Source organism: Talpa europaea, assembly GCF_964194135.1.
Source record: "Talpa europaea genome assembly, chromosome: 14".
NCBI lineage: Eukaryota > Metazoa > Chordata > Mammalia > Eulipotyphla > Talpidae > Talpa > Talpa europaea.
This window is the reverse complement of record NC_140082.1, coordinates 60,291,403-60,311,655: the sequence shown is the minus strand read 5'-3', so window position 1 is coordinate 60,311,655 and position 20,253 is coordinate 60,291,403. Positions and strand designations below refer to the sequence as shown.

At 42.1% G+C, this 20,253-nt stretch overlaps 1 pseudogene across 1 annotated transcript; it reads left to right on the top strand.

Moving 5' to 3' along the window:
• The first annotated feature begins 524 nt into the window (after positions 1-524).
• Positions 525-13,522, top strand: LOC311184198 (patched domain-containing protein 3-like; annotated as a pseudogene). Its single transcript has 4 exons — positions 525-823; positions 3,125-3,270; positions 4,720-6,058; positions 13,140-13,522. The product of its transcript is annotated as a patched domain-containing protein 3-like (transcript).
• Positions 13,523-20,253: the final 6,731 nt, after the last annotated feature.

Here is a 20,253-nt window from a genome sequence, read left to right as displayed (position 1 = left end):
GGGGTGCTGGCCTGTTGCCTTCAAGGCCTGTGGACCTTTGGCTTCCCCGGGAGCGAGGCCGCCTCCATCCTGGCTGCATTCACTGTGTCCAGCCCGTGGTCATCGTCGGGGTCAAGGGCTCGCCTTCGTGTGTGCTCACACCTCTGTCTCCTGCCTTCAGTCTCTGCAAGCCTGTCGGGGCATCGCCCCTGGCCTTCAGCGCTTTGCTGGTGGCCTTCCGCCCGACCCCTGGGCGTCTGCCACTGGCCTGCGCCCCGGCTCCACCCACTCCCAAAGACCACCGGCCCCTCCTGCCTGGGCCTCCTGCCTGCCAGCCCAGCTGACCACTGCTCCCCCTCCCCCGCCAGTGCACCTGCTTCTCTACCAGGGACCCCACCGCCCCCAAACACGCGCTTGCCCGCAGGCACACACAAATCCTCATGCGCACACACAACACACGCGCACATGCACACACACATACACACACAGGGCCAGCTAGGGGCAGGCGGCCGGCACAGCCCAGCACCCCGGGCCTTGAAGCTGGCATGCAGCTCGCCACCCACCCTGCCTCCACAGGCTGGCATGGCTCGCCTCGGTACTCGGCCTCTGACAGCCCAGGCGCCGGCAGGCCTGCGTCCCCAACCTGGCCAACGGCTCCGCAGGGCCCGAATGGACGCTGGCCGCCGCAGATACAAGTGGCCCCCTCCTTGCCGGCCTGCAGTCGCTTGCCCAGGGCACAGCCTGCCCCCAGCCAGCAGACACCAGCCCCCATAGCCCTGCTGGGGCCGACCCGGGCACCCGGGACCCCGGTGGGCACTGTGGGCGGGCGCCCAGACACCGGCGGGTGGGTGGTGCCGGCCAGGCTCCAGGAGAGAAGGCTGTTTCTGGCTGTACCACTGGGGGGCCATGGGTTTCACTTTTTTGGTTCTGGGGATGGCAGTGGGCCTTGGGTGCGCCTTTGGCTGGCCACTGAGTGGTTTGTGCTGTGTATTTCTTGAGCAAGCTTTGGGATTGGGTGACTGTTTTTGGGAGTATCAGGAGTGGGTAGAGTGCTGTGGATTATGGTAGACTATAGGAAGGTGATGACAACAGCTAGGAAAACAACCCAACTGTTTCAAACACTGATGAATCTACCCATGTTGGGGTTTGCCTTACATTTGGGTAGAAAGCAGGATGATTGAATTTAAACGGGTAAATTAATCCTTGGAAACCTGGGCAGGATGAAGGGGTGGGGGGCCACAAGCAGATGGTAAGACCTTCCCAAGAGAGTATGGCCAAATTGAACACGATTCTATGGCAAGTAGTGGTATATTGAGATTGTAGACTATTTCAAATTTGGCATTTTAGAAATGACAAAACTTATTATGCCAACTATTAGATAAATTTCTGATAAAATCTGGAAAATATTTCTCTTCTCACACAAAGTTTAACTGTACTTGTGTTTAATAGATAACATCGTTATCTTTTAGAAAGATGTGGCCTCCACCCCAAACATACAGTTTTTGAAGTGTAATCATGTCCAATTCAGCCCGACGCTGTCAAGTTATTAGAATATTCAGAAAATTAGCCATTTTGCTTCCAGGGATGCCTCAATTTGACTGACCATTGGAATCGTGTGAGGAAAATTTTAGACACAATGATTCTGCAGCTTCATTGTAAACCTACTGAATCAAGATCTGTTGATCCGGGGTCTTAGGAAATCTAAAGTTTGATCATTCTCCGATTATTTTGATAAACTGCTTCTATCAGGTTTCTTGTAGGGTTCTAGAATATCATCAGTCTCCTACAGTGTCCATTTTCATCTTTCCTTCACTTACAATTATTAACAGTTGCTTTGAGAACATCAGCACAACTAGTCAAAGTAAAGTCACTGTAGCCAACAATTTACCTTCCTACCTCAGTGTATAAAAAATTTACATTAAAAATGAGAATCTTGTAAAAGGGATTGAGACTAAACATGCCCTGTGTAGCTCTCACTAACCTTTTTACATTTGAACTTCATCTGTGTTATGTACTTATCTTAAATATTTATAAAAATTGTTTTCTAGAAGTATTGCAAAAGGAAAATATTCATCATGTTGAAATTTTTTGTAACCCAAGTGATTTAATTTTGCTCTGAAATTTGTGTGTGTGTGTTTGGACCCTAAATTAAACTCAAGGCACCAGCAGTTTGAGAAAAAGTGGAACACATCGATGGTGCAGAAACCTTTTCATAAAAAGAAAGTTTTGCTATGTGAATATGATCTGAAAAGTTATTTTCATCACATACTGTTTTAGAATCAGTAGCTCCATTTCCTTAGTTGTCTCTCCTAGTCTTCCAACTCAGTTTATTTTTCCTACAGAAGTCTAGAGAGACTTTTATCTATCATTTGTTTAAAACTGTTCACATAAAATTAAAACATAAAACCACAGGTGGCTGTCAATATTTTAAAATGTAATGTGGTTATTGTGGAGGCAAAGTACTGCATACATGCTTTCAAATGCTCTCTCTGCATTCCCATTTCTGGTGGTCCAACAGAGAAACAGAAAAGTCTTGTGTTGATCTAAAAACAGTACATTTCAAAACAATTTTTTTTTGCAAATAACAGCAACTTTTCTAGAACCCTCTTCATCAATAAAGGAGAATCTTGAAACCGTTTTAGCAGGATGCTTTCATGCATTTTATTAACCACATACTATCTCTGTTGTACAGGAACCCTTTAGGTTGCTGTTAATAGCTAGTTGGAATCAGGAAATGAGTGCAAAGATAATTGGATGTGGGTACTTTCTCAACTACAGCTGCCTGCCCTTTAGTGTTGTGTTCGATTCACACACAACTCCTTGAACACTAGTGTGGAATTAACCACCTGCTGTGCTCCAGTACATGTATTTGGTTCTGAAACACCATCAGGGAATTAGTGCTTGGCCAGCTGCATAACAAGATAGTTAAGTTAAAGCACAAAATGCCAACTTTTATTTTCCCTCTTTGAATTGGTATAGTTGGTCTGGGATAGTGCATGGGAATTAAAGGTCTCCAGGAGACAGATGTAGAATGATTGCAGGAGCGATTTCAGAACAGGTCCAAATCAAGAATGTCATGAATTGATGGAATTTGAGTATGGAAGCTGCTGCTAAAAATTCATCATTTTTCCCTCCCTATTTACAGGTTTAGCTGTATACGAAACAAAATGTTTATTGCAGTCGTTGGAGTGATTTCTGTTGCCTTGGCAGTGGTGAGTGGCTTTGGCCTCATGTTATTCGTGGGGTGCCATTTGTGACAATAGTTGTACATGCACCATTTCTAATACTAGATGAATAAAGCACATGTTAGGCTACACTATGAGTATTGGGGAGAAAGTAGATAACAGAATGAGTTTATGATAGATTAAGTAAAAGAACTGTGCTTAGATGACTACAGATCCAAAATAAGATGTGAAAAATGAAGACAAACATTAAATTGTGTTTTCAGAACTGGAAAAAATAAGGACCCCAAATGCAAAAGTAAAGACAATGACATGAGCAGGAAGTTCTCTCTCTCTCTCTCTCTGTCACACACACACACATGCACAATCCTGAAAAGGTAAAATACAAGTCACTGGAAATGTAAGGGGGGCAAATATATGACATCTCAACCAAGGGATGCAAATTAAACCAAAACTGAGATGCCTTGTTTTCTTATTAAATTAGTAAGTATTGCGAGACTGAAACTTTTGGGATGGTTGTGTGTAATGAACACTGTCTTCTACTGCTTGGAGAAGACTGTCAATTGACTCATACTTTTCTTAGTCCAATATTTGTATCAAATCAAAAGGCTTGAAAGGGGATTCAAGGTTCATGTCTTTCACCTCTCCATTCTACTTCTAGCAATTTGTCCTAATAATTGAAAACAATGCTCCAAAAATTAGAGAAAGTATGTTCATTTCTGTGTGATTGAGAATTGAAAACCATCTCCCCTGTCCACAGGAGATTGGTGAATTCAAACATAGGAAACCTCTATATTCCCACCAAGAAACAGACTAGACGGAAAACTAGTGTGCGCGTGCCTGTAAATGATGTTGTGCCTCTCAAGTCATACTGCAATGATAGACTGATGCTGTGGTGGTCAGATAGGTTCAGTAACAGAACGTTGGCTGGAAGTGTTTCTGCATTTCTGTGAAATGCCTTATGAGAGAAAATGGTCTCTCAAGTAATCGAGTGGAATCAGAAACAGATTGCTAATCCTGCTTGAACTAACACGCATCCACCAGGTTTCCTGATCTCAACACTGAGGCACCATAATTGGAGAGGAGAAGTGTGCTCTGTTGTGGACACAGAGACAACCAAGGAAAGTGTTACCTAAGCACAGATTGTGCAAGATAAATAAAATCTGAAGGGACAAAGAATAAGACCTTAAGGGACAAACGATCATTTCACTTAGATGTGGAATATAGGGAAACTAAACAAAGGGTCAGACAAAGACAAACTTTCAAAGCAACTCTTGAAAGCTGTCCTAGAGCTGAGACAGCCAGGAAGCGGGGGGGGGGGGGGTGGCAAGAGGGACAGGGAGGAAAGCACAAGGACTCTGGTGGAGGACCACAGGTGCGCTGGTGCTGGGAGAGCGAAAATGGCCAAACCTGAGGGGAGAAATCCTAGACTGTCAAAAACTCAACAAGGACGTAAAACAATGTTGCTTCATTCAAAAGAGAAAAAGGGGGAAACCTTTTGAATTGTGCTATTTACACTTTCATGGATATGAATATACATTAAGATATTTTTTAACAGGTGTTGCATTGATGACATGCTTATCATGATTTCTGCCTGGCAGAAGACCAACATCATGGACAGCGTACAACAGCGAATGTCTGACGTCTACTCCCACGTGGCGGTGTCCATCACCATCATCACTCTCACAAATGTCCGGGCATGCTTTACAGGGGTGATGACCTCCTTTAAGTCCGTGCAGTACTTTTGCATTTACACGGGAACAACCTTGCTCTTCTGTTATTTTTATAACATCACCTGTTTTGGAGCCTCTATGGCCCTAGATGGTAGGAGAGAAGTGGCCTGACTGTGCTTGTTGCAAAAGTCAGAGGGTCACCCGGACCAAAATTCTTCCTCGCTGATAATGTGCTGCTGCCTCCCATTTAGTTCTCTTTGAACTGATGAAGAATCGAGCATTCATCCAATCAACTTGTTCTTTAGAGATTATTTTGGCCCCTTTCTCACAAACACTAAGTCCAAGTTGTGATAGTGGTTTTATACCTTCTGTACATTGCATTCAGTATATATGGCTGTTTCCAAGTGCAGGAAGGTTTAGACCTTCGGCATTTGGCAAGTGACTATTCTTATATCACACCCTATTTTAACATCCATGAAGAGGATTTTTCAGATTATGGTCCCATAGTGTAGGTTATCATGACTGAAGCAGTTGACTACCGGGATAAAGACACTAGGCAAACATTGGGCAAATGTCTGACCACTTTTGAAAACAGTGACTATGTCATTCAAAATCTAACTCAGTTTTGGTTACAAGCATATATACAGTATATGGAAAACAACATCTTAGCTGTAAATGGCAGAGATAGTTTTATAAACAACATTCCTTGTTTTTTAGTGCATATTCCAATTTTTACATATGATATTAATATTTCATTATCACATGAGATTACTTCTTCCCGGGCCTTCATTCAGACCACGGGTGTTTCTTCTTCGTGCAGTAAGAAGAACATGTTATTCCAATTACAAAGTATAGCCAAAAGGTGTGAGATCCCCCTAATGGTGTATAACCTAGCATTTATCTATTTTGATCAATATTCTGCTATCTTAGAAAACACTATTGGAAGTGTCATCGTTGCATCCATAGCTATGTTCATTGTTTCTTTATTGCTAATTCCCGACTCATTGTGATCCTTTTGGGTCACTCTTTCTATTGGGTCTGTGATTGTAGGAATAACAGGTTTCATGGGATTCTGGCATGTCAACCTTGATTCCGTATCTATGATGAATCTTGTGATTTGTATAGGGTTTTCTTTTGATTTTTGTGCACATATTTCTTATGCATTTGTTTCCAGTTCTAAACCCTCAGCAAACCAAAAAGCAATTGAGGCATTGTTTTTGCTAGGTTACGCAGACCTCTCCTGTCTCACCCGCTGCTCCCCTCAGCAGTGTGTTTTGGTAGTCTGCCTGTTCTGCTCTCCCCTCTGTCTCTGGTAAATCCTCTCATCCTTCCGTGCATCTGGTCTGTACCATGGTTCTTGTATAAATAAATAAACCTGAAAAAAAAAAAAGAATTAACCACTGAAGCCATCAGGTGCTGGACTTTTGTTTTTTGGTAGGAGTTTGATTGCTGATTCAATCTCCTTGCTAGTAATTGATCTGTTTGGAATTTCTTTATCAGTTAAATTTGATACCTAAATGGGACTTAAATGATAATGGATATATGTTTCATTTATAGATAAACAGATACAGATAATAAAAATAAGTATTAACTAATGCTGTAAAGAAAGGAAGTGATATTCCTGGTAATTGTAGGTTTAAAACTATTTTACTTTTTATTTTTTTACCAATAGAGAATAATAATTCCATCTCTCTTATTATATAGATAATTGAAAAGGATAAATTCTTTCTTTGAAAAGGAAACGGTTTTGAGACTTCTCAAGTTCAAGATGTTCTCAAAGGGCATCTGACTGCTAAGGGTCTCATTCTCCTCACTCTGCACGGATGATGCCCTAAACATACTCTTCCTGTCCAGATCATCAATAGAGGCAAGTCAGGGATTGGCAATGATGTCACCAGGAGGAGCCACTAAAACCACGTCCTTCGTTAGCCATTATAAACCCAGTAGGAAGAACTGATTCAAAGAATGCCCTCCATTAGAAGAAGGAGGTGGGTTACAGATGGGTGGTTGGCAACACTTCTGCCCTTTTTTTTTTTTTTTTTTGGTGAGAATATATATATATATATATATATTTTAATTTAGACATCATTGTTCATTTTTAAACAATATTTGCTCCCCCCTTTCAGGTGTAGTCCCCATAGAATTTCCTTCACCAATTATGCTCAGTGAAATAAGCCAGAAGGAAAAAGAAAAATATAGGATGGTTTCACTTATAGCAGGGATATAGGGGAACCAAATAAGACATCAGTGTAAGAAAAATAACAGCAGTACAAAACCCAAAAAAGAAACATACAACTATTAATCAGAGACATCCTGCAGGGAAGGAGGAAGGACAGGGAGCAGAGGGAAGGAGGGAGGAGCACATGGGACTGGGGTGAGGGTGCACTTGCTTTTTTAACAGCTGTACTAATCGGCCTTTGTCCTGGTTTTACATTCCCAGTGTTAAAAGTACACAATTCATTTACTTCACAATTTGTTTTAAAGCACTTGCATTGTGGCAAACACTCTTCCTGGCTTTTAGCATAAAGCAATGAAGAAAGTGAACAGCAGTCTCTGCCCCTGGGCTGAGGAAGAAACACTCAAGGCAGATACTCAAATGCACATGTTAGGAAGTGATACCTGTCCAGGAGAAACCTGCCAATCACCGTGGAACCCAGCAAGGTCTTGTGAGCCCTCCGCACCACACAGGGAGCTGCATGCTTGTGCACAGGCTTATGGGAAGGGGGCTGCAATGTGTAAGGGACTGAGAAATGTGTGCTGTATGTGTGTTAACATGCAGTGACTTGCAATTTGAAAAAGTGGGTAAAAAGAAGTACACTACTATGACATTATCAATCATGGTTATTCTCTTTTCTAAAAAAAAACTTAGCATCAACATCAATTTTGGGGTATTTAAAAGAAACTGATTTTAAATTAAAATTCAAATGGCACTTAATTATCTTAACAGTTTTTTAGATTTGAAGTTTCACAGTAAGGTTTTTAGCTTTTCCTAAGTAGAAAAACCATAAAGTGAACTGACATTCTAGGGGGATTTCAAAAGAAAAAGCCCATATCTCATTTCACTGTAACAAAGGTCATCACTCACTGGGGACTCCAGCCACACCCTCCAGATCTTCAGCACAAGCTGGCTGTGCTGAAGCAAAATCCCAAATGGAGGAGCCATTCATTACTCTGAGAGCGACCTTTTTGAAAGGCAGAGGAGGAAAAGGAGTTCCATAATGTGACACAACCAAATGCAACCAAAGGGAAATTGTTCCTCAAACTCAAAGTCTGTCCCCTATGTATTTATGGAGAATCAGTTTATCAGACACTACAAATACATCGAGGCGGGCTTACTTCAGGGAAACACACAAATATATCAGCAACAGCAAAATAGAGCCAAGGAGCGTGAGCCTATGCTTGGCATGAAAGCAGGTGATGGACAATGATTTGTACAGCTTTGTCAAACACCCAGGGATTTTCTTAAATCCAAATGATGCCACTTTTTTCCTCCTCTGTTGCAGTGTTGTTCAAATAAAACGATTCTCATCCACTTAAAGGTTTAGGTTGAGTAAATCCATGTGACTATCAAATCATCCAAATAATAGCTATCACCACTGAGATGAGTAAAATCATCAAGATAAGGCTTTTAAAAGACAGTGAATGGAAAGAAATTTAATATATTTCTATTTTTTTCTCTCTCCAAGACGACAACAACAATAAAAACAACTATAATTGAGATGTTAAACTGATGCAAAATTCATCCATAAAATCCTAAAGCCAACTAAATCTTGAGCAAAGAATCAACTGCAGGCCATGATGAAGCTGTGAAGATTTATTTTTTGTCATTTATTGAAGAAACAGATATTTCCATGAATGCAAGATGTTCTTAGTAAGTACGCACAATTTTTAAAGAGATGTTACCAGTAGCGGTGACAGCCATTCTCTCTCTTTCTCTCTCATAGGATGGAGAGAGATGGAGAGGGAGAGAGATTGCAAACTAGATTCCCGAATTTACTAATAAGTCAAGGTTTTATTTTCTGTTTTTTTCTTTTTACTGAATTATTTCTTCTTAAGACATATTTTATTCTCTGAGATGGGCTACCGGATAATGTTCCCTGTAAAAGTGCACCTACATCTTTCATCTTCTCTGATGGAAATTCTGTGTGAGCGAGCGCCTAAGCTAGGAGCCTGACAGTCAATGAGGAGGTAAAATATTATCAAATTTTGATTGCTGAACAAGAGATACCATCCGTTTCCTACATTATTTGTCCTGTTAAAGTGAAGGTCATATCACTTCTGGAACATAAAATAACTTTAAAAGCAGGGCCTCCCCTGGTGGCACAGCAGTTGAGTGCTGGGCTGCAAAGCTGCCCACAGCCTCTGCAGCACCGGTTCGATCCCCGGTATGAAACGGGCCAAAAAGAAAGGGGATAAAAAAGGGCATTGGAGGGAAAGCAATTTGGATAATAGGTTTCTCTAATCCCTTCTGAAACACTTTGCTACTTTAGTTCACTATGCCTAGCCAAAGAATCAAAGAATTTGACATATTTACATCAGATAGGGTTTGAGAGATTTCTGTTCTACCCTCATTATTAAAGTGAAAAATGAAGGCCTTCAGTGTTCACATAAGGTCACATAAATGGAAGCATTAATTTCAAAATCCTGACCTCGCACGTAGTTAATTCTCCAATAGTCTGCATTCACTGGAAATTCAGCACCCGTCTTCTTGTTGGCTTCACCCACAAGGATCTAATGAACACTGTGAATGAGTTTTTCTTTCCCTTACTACCTCCTTCAAGCCAGGAACAATACTTTTGGGAATTTCAACTGGGTCATGACTCCTGCTATCCACATTCACTGGAAGGGCAGGACCACTCTTGTTTATTTGGCCAACAGATTTTGATGAAGGTGATAAATCATTGTTTTGCTTTGTTGCTAAGTTTTTCAGGAAACCAGGACCGCTCCTTCGGACAATCTCATCTTGGTCACATCTTTTGACGTCTGCATTCACTGGAAATTCAGCACCCGCCTTCTTGTTGGCTTCACCCACAGGATCTGATGAAGACTGTGAACCAGTTTGTCTTTCCCTTACTACCTCCTTCAAGCCAGGAACAACACTTTTGGGAATCTCATCTGGGTCATTACTCCTGCTATCCACATTCACTGGAAGGGCAGGACCATTCTTCTTGTTTATTTGGCCAACAGATTTTGGTGAAGGTGATAAATCATTGTTTTGCTTTTTTGCTAACTTCTACATGAAACCAGGACCCCTCTTTCTGACAATCTCATCTTGGTCACATATTTTGACGTCTGCATTCACTGGAAATTCAGCACCCACCTTCTAGTTGGCTTCACCCACAGGATCTGATGAAGACTGTGAATCAGTTTTTTTTTTTCATTACTACCTCCTTCAAGCCAGGAACAATACTTTTGGGAATCTCAACTGTGTCATGACTCCTGCTATCCACATTCACTGGAAGGGCAGGACCACTCTTCTTGTTTATTTGGCCAACAGATTTTGATGAAGGTGATTAATAATTGTTTTGCTTTGTTGCTAACTTCTTCAGGAAACCAGGACCCCTCCTTCTGACAATATCATATTGGTCACATATTTTGACATCTGCATTCACTGGAAATTCAGCACCCGCCTTCTTCCTGGCTTCACCCACAGAATCTGATGAAGACAGTGAATCAGTTTGTCTTTCCCTTACTACCTCCTTCAAGGCAGGAAAAACACTTATGGGAATCTCAACTGGGTCATAACGCCTGCTATCCACATTCACTGGAAGGGCAGGACCACTCTTCTTGTTTATTTGGCCAACAGATTTTGATGAAGGTGATATATCATTGTTTTGCTTTGTTGCTAACTTCTTCAGGAAACCAGGACCCCTCCTTCTGACAATATCATATTGGTCACATATTTTGACATCTGCATTCACTGGAAATTCAGCACCCGCCTTCTTCCTGGCTTCACCCACAGAATCTGATGAAGACAGTGAATCAGTTTGTCTTTCCCTTACTACCTCCTTCAAGGCAGGAAAAACACTTATGGGAATCTCAACTGGGTCATAACGCCTGCTATCCACATTCACTGGAAGGGCAGGACCACTCTTCTTGTTTATTTGGCCAACAGATTTTGATGAAGGTGATATATCATTGTTTTGCTTTGTTGCTAACTTCTTCAGGAAACCAGGACCCCTCCTTCTGACAATATCATATTGGTCACATATTTTGACATCTGCATTCACTGGAAATTCAGCACCCGCCTTCTTCTTGGCTTCACCCACAGAATCTGATGAAGACAGTGAATCAGTTTTTCTTTCCCTTACTACCTCCTTCAAGCCAGGAAAAACACTTATGGGAATCTCAACTGGGTCATAACGCCTGCTATCCACATTCACTGGAAGGGCAGGACCACTCTTCTTGTTTATTTGGCCAACAGATTTTGATGAAGGTGATATATCATTGTTTTGCTTTGTTGCTAACTTCTTCAGGAAACCGGGACCCCTCCTTCTGAACATCTCATCTTGGTCACATCGTTTGTCATCTGCATTCAGTTGAAATTCAGCACCCGCCTTCCTGTTGGCTTCACCCACAGGATCTGATGAAGACTGTGAACAAGTTTGTCTTTCCCTTACTACTTCCTTAATGCAGGAAAAATACTTTTGGGAATTTCAAATGGGTCATGACTCCTGCTATCCACATTCACTGGAAGGGCCGGACCACTCTTCTTGTTTTTTTGGCCAAGAGATTTTGATGAAGGTGATAAATCATTGTTTTGCTTTTTTGCTAACTTCTTCAGGAAACCAGGACCCCTCCTTCTGACAATCTCATCTTGGTCACATCTTTTGACGTCTTCATTTACTGGAAATTCAGCACCCGCGTTCTTATTGGCTTCACCCACAGGATCTGATGATGCAAAAACAGAAACCAACTACTGGCTAGAACCCTTTCAGATTATATCCATGACATATGTTTTTATACTAAGTCACTTTAAAAAGCATCTATTTTCATTTTAGTGGAATTATTTTTTCTCCTCTTATACAGAAAGATAAGTATCAAGGTTTATTTTCCTTAGCATATCATAAATAATGTTTATCTTGCTAGAAAAATAAGACACTTTTTTTACAAATGCCATCCTTCTTGAAACAGGTATTAAAGGTGTTCAACTACTGCAGAGAGCATCTGACAACTCACCACTAAGTATGGAAGAAAAGTTTGGAACAGATTAGATCCACAAACCTTTGAAGTAGGGGATCGGAGAACAAGAAATCACTTTAAAGACTGTGGTGTGGTGGAAGAACCTCAATGAAATCAACACTGTACTTTGAGTTCATCTTTAAAAAACCTCTCACAGAGCCTTCCTAGGCAGTGATCCACCCAATACATTGAGAAAAAGTTCCCTGCCATTTATTGGGTTGATTCACATGAAATGATTTTCATCTCGACTTCAGATTTAGCAATATGATATGCCTTAACCTAAATGAGAGTCACATCTCAAGTAACAAAGATGGTCACAAGGCTATGGAGTTCTTATTGAGATAATGCCAGTATAAACCTTTTAAACCATCAAAACGAATGGTGATCATTCTATCTAGCCCTTTCTCTCTCCCTCCCACCCTCCTCCGCCCCCCCACACCCTATACTTTCCCTAACCCAGTGTTCCATGACTGCAATCCTTGTTGAACACAAATCCTTCACTCCGGTGCAGAGGACATTAAAGAAGAAAAAATATGAAAATATATTACCATACTTAAAAAATATATAAGACTTCAGAACATATTAGAGAATAAGATTTCAAATCCTTAAGTCTCTAAAAATCTGTAACTAGAAAGCGATTAAGAAAGCGACTTGAAATATAAGTGTATCAGGAGCGAAAACAGGAAATGTGGTGAGGATAAATTCTCCCGGGGAACTGCTCCACAGCCCTGGACGAAATCAGTACGCTCTTCTACACCGCGAGCTCCATGTCTCCGCCACACACTCAAGTCTAACTATTGTCAGTATCACTCCCCTCGCGCCAAGACGGAAAAAACAACACTTTGTTATCTTCTGTGCTGCAGCAGAATGGAACCATTATTTGTAAAGGTGGCTCACAGCTTCTGCAGAACTATCTTAGAGCACAGGGAGTTCCTCAAGCAGCTGGAAGACCAAAGAGATCTCTCAGAGCTGACTCGTAAAACACGACAGCAGCAGCGGGGCGGGCGTCACAGCACGGCCAGGACGGTGCCTTCCGATGTCCCGAGACTTCCCTGCACGTCACGTCCTTAGAGAAAGTCCAGCCTGAATCCCGAAGTGATAAAGTCCCGACTCCAGCTCTCAGGGCACGAGCGGCCTGAGATGAGCATCAGGACCCAGCGCGGGCCCGGCCCCCAGGCCTCGCGCGGCAGGAGGCAGCCGCGGGGCGCTCTCGCCCCGACAGGGGGAGCAAGACCCGCCACTCGGCCGGCGCGGGCCGGTGGGGGCTGCGGGCGCGGGGTGGGCGGGGCGGGCAGGGGCAGCGAGGCCGCGGGAGCCAGGGCTGCCGGGCCGCGAGGCGGAGGGGCCCGCGGCGCACAAGCGGGGACCCCGCGCGGCCACTCGGGGCGCGCCGTTGACGGTTCCCGGCCGGCCCGGGCGACGCTGCCTCGGCGGCCCCGTCCGCCGCCCCCGTCACGACCGCGGGGCCGCCTCACCTGGACTTGCCGACGCCGCTCTCGCCGATGATGAGGACATTCAGGGCGGGCAGCACGTCCTCGTCCATCCTGACGCTGCTCCGCTCCAGCCCAGCTGGCCGCCCGGTCTGGCTCTCACCCCTTCACCCCGAGAACTGCCCGCGCATGCGCACCGCTCCGCGTGCCACCACCTTTACACGCCGGGTATGTCAGTCCCTGGAGTGGGTGATGCCCCAGTTCCGCCTGGAGGTTGCTCTGCGTCTGCGCTAGCCCAGAGTTCCAGGAGGCTTCCCCGAGCGGGTAGTCCTCTCGCGCGCAAGCGCAGACCTAGAGGGCGGAAGTGTGTGACCTCACACGCCTGCGCACTTCCTCCTTCCGGCCCTGGCCTCCATCGGCCTTGTTTGTGCTGAGTCCCTTTTTTGGTTTAGTTGCTGCTCATAACAGCTGTACGGCGTCGGGAAGCACTGTGAGGAAAGGCAAATTACGGTAAAAGTAGGTCCCAACTCTACCCCATGGCCAGCTAATTTATCTAGCCTTCTGAACCTGTTAGCTCAGCTCAGAAAGGGAGGCCATCATGTCTTAGAATAACACCAGCTTCTTGGATTGCTGTGAAGAGTGAGAACGTTTATGAACACACTTTGTAAACGCAAGTAAACCATTTAAGTGTGACCAGGTATGAATTTCCTGTTTTACCCTCCTTTAATGAAGAATCCCCTTCCTACATCTGTACCTCTTGAAAGGGAATTGTAGACTCTATAGATCCGGTGCATAAAAACTTACAGTGGTGCAATTTCAAACTAGCTATTTCTGTTCTTAGAAACTACACAACTACAGGAATCGTTTACATGTGCTTTCTTTCCTTCACTAATTTGTAAATCTTATTGAAAGTCCCAAATCTCATATGGAAATGAAAGCTAATGAAATGCTTGGTACTTTGCAAACACTGAACTTTTCTTTCATCTTCTTACACTTGCAGATACAATAGATTTGATTACAGAAGGAGTAGGGGGAAAATTAAAGAATTTTTTTTTAATCTGGGAAAGCACGTTTGCCACATATCCAATTGGTTCCTTCATTTCCTTCAGGTCTTTACTCAAATAATCCCTTCCTAAGGAGGCCTTCCTTTGTCCTGTGCACAGCCTTCCAGTTTTCCCTATACCTCTTCACATTATTTTTCTGCATAGAATTTGCCATCCTTACATATACATGATAAATAAATTGTACTTTATATTTATATATATATTACTAGTTTATTTGTTCACTGTTTAATCTGCCCCAAAGCGAACAGAAAGAGCCCTGGTGTCTACTTCCTGGCATATAATGTAAAATTGTACTAAATGTTTGATGAGTGAACTGAGTGAACATTCTAGGCTCGTTCCCAACTTTGAAAAGTGATATCAACCAGACAACCTCTCATAAAATCATCTTTGAAATCTCAATTGGTCTATTCCAGTCTGCTCCTGGCTGTGGCATCAAGAATGTATTTCTGAGATTCTCAGTATATTCAAGCTCTCCTGCCGTGGGGCAGGGATTCTACTAAAAGTGTAGTCCCCCAATCCTAGGAGACCATTTCTGGGGATCTGCAAGATCCAACTCTTAATAAATATTTAAGATGTTATTTAGTTTTTTTTCACTTATTTTTTTGTGATACCACAAAACTAAACGGGAGTTTTCCAAAGGCTACATAAACCATGATAGCAAAACAGAATGCTGGCAGAACCAGGTAGGGTAATTCAGCTTTTTTCTATTAAGCCAGACATTAAAGAGATTTGGAAAAAAAAACATACTTTAAAAAAATAATGTTACTCATCACTATTTTTGTGTTAAAATAGTTAATTTCATAAACATTAACTAGTAATAACACTTGTTAATTTAAGTGAATGAACACATGTCTAAAATTTTTCTGATTTTTTTTTTTATTTCTAGTAGAATAAATATTGATAGCTATAGCCATGTAATCAGCTTTGAGTGTTCAATGATTCGAAAAAGTAGACAATACATTATAGAACCAAAAAGTGTGAGAACTGACACACTGTACTATTCACATCAAAATATAAATGAAAAAAATGGAAGCTTCTCAATAATAGTCCTGGATATTGATACTCCACCTGATGTTTGTTGACCTACTTCAGCAACATCATTTCCTCCTATCTCTTCACCACTTTTGGGTTTTTTGCGAAATCTTCTTGCTCATCTTTTAAATATTGTTGTACTTTGGGTAGGTCAGCAGACATAATTGCCAAGCCCTTTCCACAGGGGTGTGCCCAGATGGAGCACATTAGTGACTGTGACCTTATTTTGTTCTCCTCTGTACTTGCTATTTCTCCCTATTTCCTTCAAGAGAATGACAGTGCCACCCATTGAACTTTCTCTCATTCCCCATGTTGAGTACTCAAAACTGTATGTCCCTTAAGCAGCCGGGATTTTTTTTTTTAAGATTTATTTATGTATTCATACAAGAAATGGGGTATTTCTTATATTTCTTGTATGAATGGGATATTTATTGTATGAATAGTTGCCAGAGGTGAGAGCATTCACCAGAGACAAAGTGGGGAGCAGAACAGGCAGATGGACTGAAAAACATTGCTGAGAGGAGCAGCAGTTGAGATAGGAGAGGTCTGCTGCGCATGTGGGTCACCTCCCTGGCTGGGTATCAAATTCGTGCTGCAATGGCTGTGGATAGCTTCATAGCTTGCATCTTAACCCCTTGAACAACCAGCGATGCCCAGTATCCCTGAAATTTATCCATGTTTTTTGGTCTCTATTAATCACAACTGTGATTAGATCATCATCTTTTGGCTGAATGAGCTACCATACAGATTGCCCAGTATGGCGATCCTGCCTCCATTCTCCTCACCCCTCAGACTGTTCTCTACACTACAGCCAAAGTGCTGTTCCTAAAATGCAAACCAACCTGAGTCATTCCACTTTCCATAGGCTGCTCGCTGTCCTTAGAAGTGTTTGTTTAGTAGCCTAAGCCCTAATTATTCCTCCTACCTAATCCCTTGGTAGCCAGTGCTTTCTACTTGGTGTTTTGGCAAATTAATTTCTTTTTATATTTTCAAGAACCATGTTCTCCTTGTCAGCAGGACCTTGCACAGGCCATTCCTTCTGCCTGTGGAGCCCTCTTCAGTCTCCCATCCCCCATCAACCTCAGCACATACTCATACACACTTTTCTCTGGGCAACTTCTACTCATCCTCTGTGTTCCAGCTTTTGAGTCCCTTTCTCCTTGGTCAGCGTTAAATGTTCCTATTACATGTTCTTATAACGTTCAATGCATCTGTTATGGTAGACTCTATAGTAGTAGTATTGGCCTGTGTACTGGATTTCAGTCCCTACTAGTGAGAAGAGTCATATGGCATGCTTCTCTCACCCCACCCCCACCTGTGTTGGCCTGCACTGAGCAGAAGTTCCAAAACAACACTCCACCTTCCAGCTATCTCTTTGCCTTTGTCAATGAGCACAGGCCCTTCAGTTTACATGCAAGGAGAAGTGCCTTTCACTGTTTAGCTGTTTTGATGAAGCATTGGGAACTTGGGAGAGAGAAGGTCCTTAGAGGAGAATGCTTGTGTCCCCTTTGGCACCGTGGGTGGGATTTCAGTCCTAAGATGAGAAGGGTCACAAGCTGGAGCAGACAGTTTAAACTTTTTAGCTTAACACAACAACATTATCTCCAGGGCCCATGGGACAGTGTAGCCCAGACTTGGAATAGGACCTGTTATTGTTATTCTCCTTTTGATCCCAGACCTATTATAACTCACACACCATCACTTCCTACCAAGCAATTCATTTTACAGCAAAAGAAATGTGGCAGTGGGCTCACGTTTGCCCTTGGACCTCGCTGGTTTCATCACCTTACCTATTGGGCAAGGCAGTCAAAAGAATGTACCTCCAAACTGACCCTGAAGCTAGAACTAGGCTCCATAAGGCTACTTAGCCACCTCCCCTGGCATGTGAGTTCCCAGAAGCTGCTCCAAGGCTTCTGCCTTGAGAGTGTTAGCATGGAACCAAGGGGCACCTAGGGACCCCATACTATCAAGTTCTGCCTGCTCTGAAATGCATCAGACCATCTACACACAAAAAAGATAAAAGAAAAGAAACATACTCTTTGTGTGAAAGATCTTTAATAGAATTAGTGTGCATAGAGATGAGAGGAATGGGTATTCCCATTAATGGTTTCCCAGTAAAATGAAAACTCTTAGTTTTCCCGATGTAAGAATGCATTTCTTTCACCTTCACTTCTGAGGGATATTTCTACCAGCTCCACAGTTTTGAATTGATAGCTCTTTACTTTTAGCACTTGAAGATTTTCTTACTTCTTTCTGGCCTCCATGTTTTCTGATAAGAAAATCATAGTCATGAGAATGATTGTTTCTCTAAGAACAATGAACATTTTCCTCTGGTTGCTTTCAAGATTGTTCTTTGTCTTCATGAGAATCATTGTTTCTCTAAGAACAATGAACATTTTCCTCTGGTTGCTTTCAAGATTGTTCTTTGTCTTTAGTTTTTTTATGTGTATAAATATATATATATATATATTTGTCATACTGTGAGAATGGATATTCTTGGGATTATCCCATTCAGGATTTGCTCATTTTCTTAAATTTGTAGATATATATCTTATGCCAAATTTCTTAATATTTAACCATTTTTTAGGAATGATTTTTCAGCATCACTCTCCTCTCCTTTTAGGATTTTTATGAAATGAATGTTAGGCTTTTTTCCTAATATCCCAAAGTTTCCTGAGATTTATGTTCTTTTTCTCTCCCTATCTTTTCTCTCTGTTGTTTGAACTGGATAATTTCTAGTGATCTGTCATCACATTTTCTGGATCGTTCCACTGATATCCCTGTGTTTGCTATTAAGTTCATCTAGTGAGTTTATTAGTGAGGTTATTTTTTATTTCAGTTACACAGTTTTTCAGTTTTTTTAAATTTTTATCTGCTTTTAATATTACTTTCTCTAAGATATTTTTTTTTTCATTTGTTTCTTGAGCCTTTGTAATTGCTTCCTGGAGCATTTTAAAATAGCTATTTTAAGTCTTTGCAAATAATTTCAAATTATGTGTCACTGCGGCATAGAAATTTACATGTAGTCTTTCTAGGTTGCAACTTTCCTGATTCCTCAGAAGCTGAGTAATTTGGATTATATTCTGGACATCTTCAATGATGTCATTGAGTCTTGCTTTAAACTGGCAAGAAATATTGACACATAGTTTTTGCATGAAGCATACCTGACTAGATTCAAAAAAAGAGTTCCAACCCACCTTCAGCCAGCAGTAGCCCCAATATTTGGTTTTCAGAGCCTTAGCAGGGCTATTGGACCTCTCTCCAGTGTTTGTGATGCCCAGTGCCTCTTCTCATATGCTGAATAGGATCAGATTGAATCACATGATCTTGGGGGCCAACCCAGGAGCTCATAAACAACTTAAGAGTCATTTTCCCAAGAACTTCCCTCTTAGTGATCTGCCCAATATTCACTTAGTCACTGTAGATCCTCTTCTCATTCCTCAGCGAGAGAACAAAGACCATAGTTAACTCTGGTTTTGGAAAGTTTCACAAATAAGCCCAAGTCCAATGACAAATGGTGGAGAACTGAGAGAAAGAAAAGCATTTTGGCCTCCACATCTTGAAACCAGAATTCCACTAAACAGAAAGGAAAGATCTCCGAAAGCATTTTGCATCCTCTGTACCAACTACTTTTGCTGACACTGAATTCTTGGAGGCTGAGGCACAGTACAAGAAAGAAGAAGGGAAATGGTGCCAGATTTCCACATTCCCTGAGTATAGAAGTTGTGTTTCCATCCCCAAGCTACCACCACAGGACTTCCCAGGAGCTCACTCTTCTACTTGAAAAAGATTTGTTGGCCAGTAGATTTTGAGATTTGTAATGCATGACCCACTAGTTTCTCACTAGATCTATTGAATAATAAAGAATAATCTACTCTGTCATAGCTCAAATTTAAGAAGAATGTCTTTCTTTAGTGCATTTAAAACATAATCATTTATTGTATGAAATGCCACAGTCCTTTGTACATATGGAGGATATTGCCAGGGCTTGTTTCACATCTTTTTTTTTAAAGATTTATTTATTTATTTATTTATACAAGAGCTGGAGTACAGGTCAGAAGCACAGGAGTTTGAGAGAATTCACCAGAGCCAGAGCAGGGAGCAGAACAGGCAGACAGACTGAAGACACTGCTGAAGGGAGCAGCGGGTGAGACAGGAGAGGTCTGCTGTGCCATGTGGGGTTCTCCCTGGGCGGTGGGGAATCGAACCGGGCTACAGATGCTGCATACAGCTTTGCAGCTCGGTGCTCAATCACTGCGCCACCAAGGGAGGCCCTGGGTCCTATTTTCTTCCTCTTTGACTATATTTTGCAATACCCAGTCTCAATCACATAGTACTTCTGTATTACTCTGTTTCAAATCACCCTCATGTAACACTAAATACTCAACAAATTGGCAGAACAACAAAAACATAAAATCACATTAGCAAAAGTTTCCTGCATATGTTTCCATGTATTGAATTGCCTCTGTTACCTTTTGACATTCTCATCTGGGCCACGTCTCCTGACATACACATTCACTGGAAGCTCAGCACCAGCCTTCTCGCTGGCTTCACCCGCAGGATCTGGTGAAGACTGTGAATCAGTTTTTCTTTCCTTTGCTACCTTCCTCTTCCAGCCAGGAACCGTACTTTAGAAAAGGAAACAATGGAAGCGGATATTTGTCAAGAAATCTACTCATAAAGACTAATAAATCAACTTTTGTAAAATTCT